Source organism: Macrobrachium nipponense, chromosome 29, assembly GCF_015104395.2.
Source record: "Macrobrachium nipponense isolate FS-2020 chromosome 29, ASM1510439v2, whole genome shotgun sequence".
Lineage (NCBI taxonomy): Eukaryota > Metazoa > Arthropoda > Malacostraca > Decapoda > Palaemonidae > Macrobrachium > Macrobrachium nipponense.
The window spans coordinates 1,483,944-1,492,314 of NC_061092.1; positions in this window are offsets into that span (position 1 = coordinate 1,483,944).

Below are 8,371 nucleotides of genomic sequence, written 5' to 3' on the forward strand. Positions count from 1 at the left end.
TCACATTCATAATATAATAAAAACCTACCGACAAATAATTCATCAAAGTTTATTTTTGACATTTTATGACAGTTTACTGCAGGTTGGAAGCACCTTGCTTAAAATTAATTAAAGAATGATTTTCCCAACCTGAAAATATGGCCCCACTTGTTTAGAAAATTATTTTTAAAAATTCATATTAGATCCCTGTAAACTCATCTTCTCACTATTATTTCACAATCACACAGGTACACACACACTACATAAGTCTTAAGTCCAGACAACAACTACTGGAATTCGTGTCGTTTTTTGGCCACAAAAATTTAAAATGGTTGGCAAGATGAGCATTTAGAAAGTGTACTTACTGTACCCACAATTCAGGGCGATTATATACACGGGCACACACACACACACACATATATGTATATATATATATATATATCTATATATATATATATATATAATATATATATATACATATATATATATATATATATATATATATATATATATATATATACATATATATATATATATACATATATATATATTATATAGTATATATATATATATACTATATATATATATATATATATATCTATATATCTTGTATATATATATATATATATATTATGATATATATATATATAATATGTATATATATATATATCATATATATATATCTATATATATATTATATAATAGGGTACATATATAGGGTCTACGACAGTTCGCCGCCGCCAGTTCGCCGCGCGACAGTTCGCCGCGGACAGTTCGCCGCGTGCCAGTTCGCCGCAGAGCCAGTTCGCCGCGGCGACAGTTCGCCGCCAACCTTTAGGCCGCGAACCATTTCGCCGCCAATGTATATTAAATTAGGAATAGGAAATGTATATTAAATTAGGAATAGGAAAGCATAGCCTAGAGATTGATAATTTAGCACGTTAGTATTATTATCATTTTGTCAATGAAAAAACCAAATTTGCCTCAAAATGAAGAAGCTAATACAAAGCTTATACAGTTTTTTACTCGACCGCATCTATTCAGAGATTAAAGGAGGCAAACTACCACAAGTTGGGTTAGCGTGGTCAGACAGTTTGCCAAATGAGTAAAGTCATCCTCGCAGTTTTTTCACTCGACCGCATCTCAGAGATCAAAGGCAAAAATAGGCAAGAATAAAGAAAGATTGTTTTGAAAAATTTAATCATGAAACCTCCTTTGAACACTATATAATATCTAAAACATGATTCATACCGAATGATACATTAGATTATATGTAATAACAAATGATACCTATATTGAAGAAACTTATGTACAAAAACTGATTACTGATACTGCACAGATACAAAAACTGATACTCCACAGATCGTGCTGTCTCTTCAGAAGTTGTGTGCTAGTCCTCGTAGTAATCATTCACGATAGTTTCGATTCTCTCATTTAAAAGTTCATATCGGGGGCGACGTCGGGGGGAAGGGGGGGGGCGATTTCCAGCCAAGAGTCCTTCAATTTCAGTGTCTCTAAGTTTTTGTGATCGAGTAAGTCCTTTAATGAATTTCCATATCGAAGGCCGAATTTCACCCAGTGTGACTTGGACAGAACGATGCCATGCCTCGACAACATTGTTGGTGCGGTCTTCACCATTTATGAGACGGTCATGTACATTCCACAATTCATTTGGAAATGTAGGAGCACGTCTTAACCCACGGCGATTCGGACGTCCTATATAAGTGTCCGCTGTACCATCCTTTTCAAGTTGGCCATGTTCGCCAGAGCACCTTGTCCAGCTTGCGATAAATTTTCGGTGGCTGCGGCTATCACTTGTGCGGTTTGGTCTTGTGTTTGAACGGCACGATTTCTCAAGTCCGTCAGGGCTGTCATCACTTCAACGTTGGCTGCGTCTTCCTTATTCTTCCTTGGTGAACATGAATACGCGCCTTGCAGGAAGAACGTTGATCACAACGCCAGAACTGCGTTTCGCCGTCTTTTGAAACCTTATCGAAAACATATGTCGTGCCGTTGTCAACGAATTTCTCCTTTCCAAGAACGGACAAAACAGGCGGCATTATGGCTTTGGAACGTTGAAGAACAGAGCACAGAGCAATGGAGACTTTAAGTGACGACTCTTGGTTCGTGCGGTACTTATATACTATATAATTTTCTATAACTCACCTTGTGGTAGTTTGCCTCGTTTGATCTCTGAGATGCGGTCGAGTAAAAAAACTGTATAAGCTTCGTAAGCTTCTTCATTGAGGCAAATTTGGCTTTTTCGTTGAGAAAATGATAATAATACCAATAATGATAATAATACTAACGTGCTAAGTTATCAATCTCTAGGCTATGCTTTCTTATTATCCTATTCCTAATTTAATATACATTGGCGGCGAAATGGTTGGCGGCGAAAAGGTTGGCGGCGAACTGTCGCCGCGGCGAACTGGCTCTGCGGCGAACTGGCACGCGGCGAACTGTCCGCGGCGAACTGTCACGCGGCGAACGGGCGGCGGCGAACTGTCGTGCTCCCATATAGATATACATATATATACATCTACATACATACACGCACAAATATGCTCACATACATAATGTATATAATTTACATAGGGTGTATTACATGTTGAAGGGAAAGTGTTCTCGTGTGATTCGGGAAAAAATGGAATGATTAAAAGTTTAGAATATTCAAATGGCCTCGACGGCATTTGTAAAAATAAACAAATAGCATTCAGTGAGTACGAATTTGTCAGCTTAGTAAGCGATAAGAGTTTGCTAGGGCGGTCGCTACTCGTAAGCAAAAGAGTATAGACTAGCCCACAAAAAAAAAAAAAAAAAAAAAAAAAAAAAAAAAAAAAGTTGTTCAAATGCCCTGTCACCAGCGAACAATTAAGCAGCATTACTTAAAATATCTAGAAAATGCTTCCTATTGCACCTATTATGTTATCCTTGTTTGCATTTTTTTAAAATAGACCTATGTGTGCTTTAAAAAAATCATGTTTAATAAAAGACAATGCAATAGATAATAATGTTTGTTTTGTTATACTGTACAGTACATTTCTGGTGGCGGCGTCATTTGTCGACGAAGACCTCCGGGAGTGCGTGGCACTCCGGGAGCGCCGCTGCGTCAGAGAAGGACACGTTCGACATCAAGGTCTTGTCGTTGAGGTCTTCCATCACTGCTTTGTTACGCACCTAGTTCTTGTCTGGATGAGGAGGAGGTACAGCAGATATCACTTGAAAAAAAAATATATATGCCATTTTTACTTTGATAATTCGGATCACTGCTCTTGCTGCTGATTAGGGTTAGAAAAGTGATGGCTGGACTTACATACAGGCCATTCCCCTACAATAATAATAATCATCATCATCATCATCATCATCATCATCATCATCAGAGGGGAGAGCTGAAGAAGGAAACTGAAGGAATGATAAGAGCGGCACAAGATCAGGCCCTAAGAACCAGATATGTTCAAAGAACGATAGATGGAAATAACACCTCTCCCATACATAGGAAGTGCAATACGAAAAATGAAACCTTATATAAACCACATAGCAAGCGAATGTCCGGCACTTGCACAGAACCAATACAAAAGAGGGGCATGATTCAGTGGCAAAAGCCCTCCACTGGAGCCTGTGCAAGAAACACCGGCTACCTTGCAGTAATAAGTGGCACGAGCACCAACCTGAAGGAGTGATAGAATACGATCAGACAAAGATCCTCTGGGACTATGGTATCAGAACAGATAGGGTGATACGTGCAAATAGACCAGACGTGACGTTGATTGACAAAATCAAGAAGAAAGTATCACTCATTGATGTCGCAATACCATGGGACACCAGAGTTGAAGAGAAAGAGAGGGAAAAAATGGATAAGTATCAAGATCTGAAAATAGAAATAAGAAGGATATGGGATATGCCAGTAGAAATTGTACCCATAATCATAAGAACACTAAGCACGATCCCAAGATCCCTGGAAAGGAACCTGGAAAAACTAGATGCCGAAGCAGCTCCAGGACTTATGCAGAAGAGTTTGCTGTTAGAAACAGTGCACATAATGAGAAAAGTGATGGACTTCCTAAGGAGGCAGGTGGCAACCCGGAACGCCACACTGTAAGTACCACCCAGTCGAATAGTATGGCTGATATAGAAAACAATAATAAATTAGGATATCAGGCAAGGGTTTGTTGGTAATGAAGATTGGCGGACCAGTCACTGACATCCTGGAAGAAAAAACTACAAAAGATTCAAGCCTTACCTGCATAACTCAGCAGTCATTGTCACGACTCAAGGGCACAGCGCTGCACTGTAGGCAGAAGGTAGGGTGGCTCTCAAGGACAGAGCCAATGAGTCACCTTACGCAGAGTTGTGAAACCCACTTTCTTGGGTTGAAGACTTCGACGTTCCTCTGTTACAGACAGCAACATCCTGCAAGCAAAGAAGTGTTAGTGAGATTTATAGTGTCCAGAGCTTTAGGAAATCAAAACTACGAATTCTAATTGAGTTCCACCAAATAATAATAATTAATAATAGTGATCTTCACTATTTTTTCCTTTAAGAATAATATTATAATAACAATAATATATGCATCATTTCAAATTTTCAAGTGTTTATTCATATCAGGTGATCCAAGGCAGAAAAAATTATTTATACTGAAAGGTGTTAATCACCCAATAATTTTGACAAAATCATATATAAATCTAAAACAGTTTCCTCCCATAAATAAGTAAAATTATTATAAATAAAAAAATAATATAAAAATTTTGAAAATAATTCACCGTTAGTTGCTGAAAAAAATACTCGATAAAAAAAAGGCTGAGGATAAACGATCGAATTGAGACCATTTCACTCGAAAAGACCATCCTTTTATCACTCGATATTTAATTGGCGAAACAACAATACAGTTACCCTTTTAAGCACACCATTCAAGAGACTGAAGTTTCGTCAGCAAAATGAGATATATGAAAGCGTCTTCGTAAAATTGTTTTTAAGGCAGTTTTTTAAATCCAATATGGCGTCTCCTCGCATCCTGCCCCTTTGCCTCCAAAATTGGGAATACGTCCTTTCCAGCCTTCTCATTTGAACAATATTTGCGTATATGTAACCTAAATCTGTAACGTTTATTGATATTACTCCAGATTGTAGTTGTGATCAGCATGCTGCAAGTGATGAATAGTATCCGGCAGTGGTTAATTGGTCTACTATTCATCCTGGTAAAATTGAGTCAGCAGGGCTGCCAGATTTTCGTTACCAACTTATCGTACTGATGGTTCAAAATTATCGTTTTTTCAGCAAAATTATCGCAAAAAATATCGTATGCATGTGAAAAATTATCGTATCTTTTATCATTTCACTATGCGCTACAGTAATCAACAACATTTCTTGGTATCGAAATAAATACATATATCTTTTATACATTTATTATGATAAAGCAAAAAATAGTATGAATCAAACTCTTCTGTCAAATTATTAAAAAAAACAATGTGACATTTTAGAGAGAATAAACATATGAAACTGAAACCCTACATCATACATTGTGCATAGCAAAACAATAAACCAAAATTAAAGAAAATGTTCTTTACCAAAATTAAAGAAAAATTTGTTACTTTAGGCTACGTTATCAAACAGCCGTGAACTGTTTTTTAAACGTCTAGGGTGGCAATTTCTAAATTTCCAAAAGGGAGGACATCTCATATGTATATATATATATATAATATATATATATATATAATATATACTATATATATATATATATATATGTATAACTGAATCACGAAAAGTTAGGAACGTGATAAATCCACAAATAAAGATATATGCCCGAAGGAAAATAAACGACGGAGTATCCACGAGACCTTTCGACGTTCTGCTTAGTAAAGGACGTTTGAACGTCGAAAGGTCTGGCGGATACTCGGTCGTTTATTTTCCTTCGTGGCATATGTCTTTATATATATATATATATATATATATATTATATATATATCATATATATATATATATATATAGTATATATGTATGTATGTATGTTTATATAGAGAGAGAGAGAGAGAAGAGAGAGAGAGAGAGAGGAGAGAGAGAGAGAGAGAGAGAGAGCGCTGCATAGATAGACAATAACTTTTACTGCTAACAAAACAAAAAAATTGATTTTACTGAAATTCCTGTACTACATATAAAACCCATTTGTGTTCTCAGCTTGATTGCCTGGAGGTTTATTTCTTGTATTTCCAACTCAACCTCTGAGGGCTAGCGAGAGATAACAAGCTTATTTTTTAGCTGAAATTTAGCTTGGCAAAGCTGGATTTAATGTTTCTACTAAAGTAAAAACAGCTTGCTACCTCCCATCAAGCCTGAATGGCAGTGGTCGAATGGATATATCTCGTTGATCTGATAACTGTGGACTTCCGATGATGGGCCTGAATAGTTCATGTCTTCTATCTAACTGTCTGCTGACTTTAGCCTCAGTTTCGTCAGTACCTATTAATTTACCTTATTATTATTTTTTTATTTCTCGCCTCCCAAGAAAGGAGCACAAATGCACGGCCTCCCTAAAGTTACGGAGGATAGAGGTCAAAGGGCTCAATAGGAGGACGTCTGGCCACCCTACGTCTAAACATGTCTTTGGATGGCGTAAACTTAACACAGGACTCCTGGGAAAGACTGACCACACACACAGCAAAATTTGCCAGTTCAAAGAATTTATCCTCACTCAGATAATTTGATTCGGATGTTTACAATATCAACATAATTGCCTCGTTCCACGGAGAGAGAGAGAGAGAGAGAGAGAGAAACTGAATGGTCTCATGTCTGTCTTAAAAAGGGTTGGCGATAAGATGGCCTCTCGGCCATTGGTAACTGAGTAGAGGGTATGACGAAAATACGCACGGTGCCAGTACAATTTCGCCTACTTATCTCAATAATCTCAAACACAATTATCTTCATATCCTAAGGGAAATTTTTATTTTACATTTTCACTATTTTCAATTGGAAACAATCTTGTAAAAATGCTTTTTAATCATCTGAAAATAAACAAATCCCAGAATTATCGCATTAAATGTACGATAATTATCGTACAAATGGCAGCCCTACTGGTAACATTAATTACAGATCATTAATGGATGATTAATCCAGGATTTACAATGTCAGTTTAAGACGAGATTAGGTAATCCCAAAAATAATCGATTTCTCTTGACAGATGTTGGATTAAAAGGACATCGAAGAAGAGGCAACACTACACTGTCTCTCTGTCAGAGGGGCAAAGTCTCTTCCTAAAATGGCCGTACAATGGAGGTCGACATGATTCATATGCAGTACATATGCAAAGATACTGGTTTTTTTATTACATATATATTTTGCGTTACATAAGAGATGTAACAAAGAATAAACGTAAACACATTTTTCGAAGTTAAACGGTAAATTAAAATATACGAAAATGGCGAGTACAGCAATAAAAAGAATCTTTACAAACTTAAATAGTACACGAATGTGTACAGAAATATAATTTATAAATATGATTACAGAATGAACTCTGTGATACTTTTACTACAAATGAGGAAAAAATAAACATCAATTACATATACCATAAGTGAAGAGAGCGAATCAGTCTGTCATATGGTACTTATTTATGTCTGTATGTGTGTGTGATTAATCATTTGTAGTGGGAATGGATAAACGGATATCACTCTCAAGATCAATGTAGGGAGCAAGGACTATCCCTGAAAGAAGATTTAAGTGACCTTACGGCATGTAGACGTCGAATTCAGGATATAAGGATATGACGAGTAAAGGAATCCAAAAATAAATAAATAAATAAATCTCTAAACGAAAATATTGCTGAGCTGTGCAGTTGACTATTTTTATTTGCATGAAAAGGAAAAAAATATTCGTTGTATATTTCTTAAGGTTTTGGAGAGAATGGATCTGCACATACCCATGAACAGAATTGTTCCAAGAATATGTGCGTGCGTTTGTGTTTTTACATGAGATTTTCAATTATATGAGAAAAAACTCCCTTTGATTCGGTACATTTTAATAATTTCTGTAGTTTGAGTTGATTTCTTTATTTTCTAATGACTTTCACTCAAATTTCAGTGGAAATTTACGTTGTTTTGTCCTTTTTGCTAGAATTATGCCACTTGTTTCGGAATTGTGCTAAAATTATGCTAAGTGGATGTTTATGCTAGAGGTCCGAGATTGTAAAAGCACAAAATTATGCTACAGATCTGGCAACACTGTAACACCACTGAGTGAGTGAGGAGCCTTCTTCCTCCTCCTCCAGACCTCCACAGTATGGAGACCAAGACTCGCAGACTTTGAACGGCTCCGCAGATACAGAAAGTCTGTTTTTGAGAACTAGCGACCGCTTAAGAGGGGAATCGCACAATTCGAACACTCATAATTCGGGACCGGACTTATC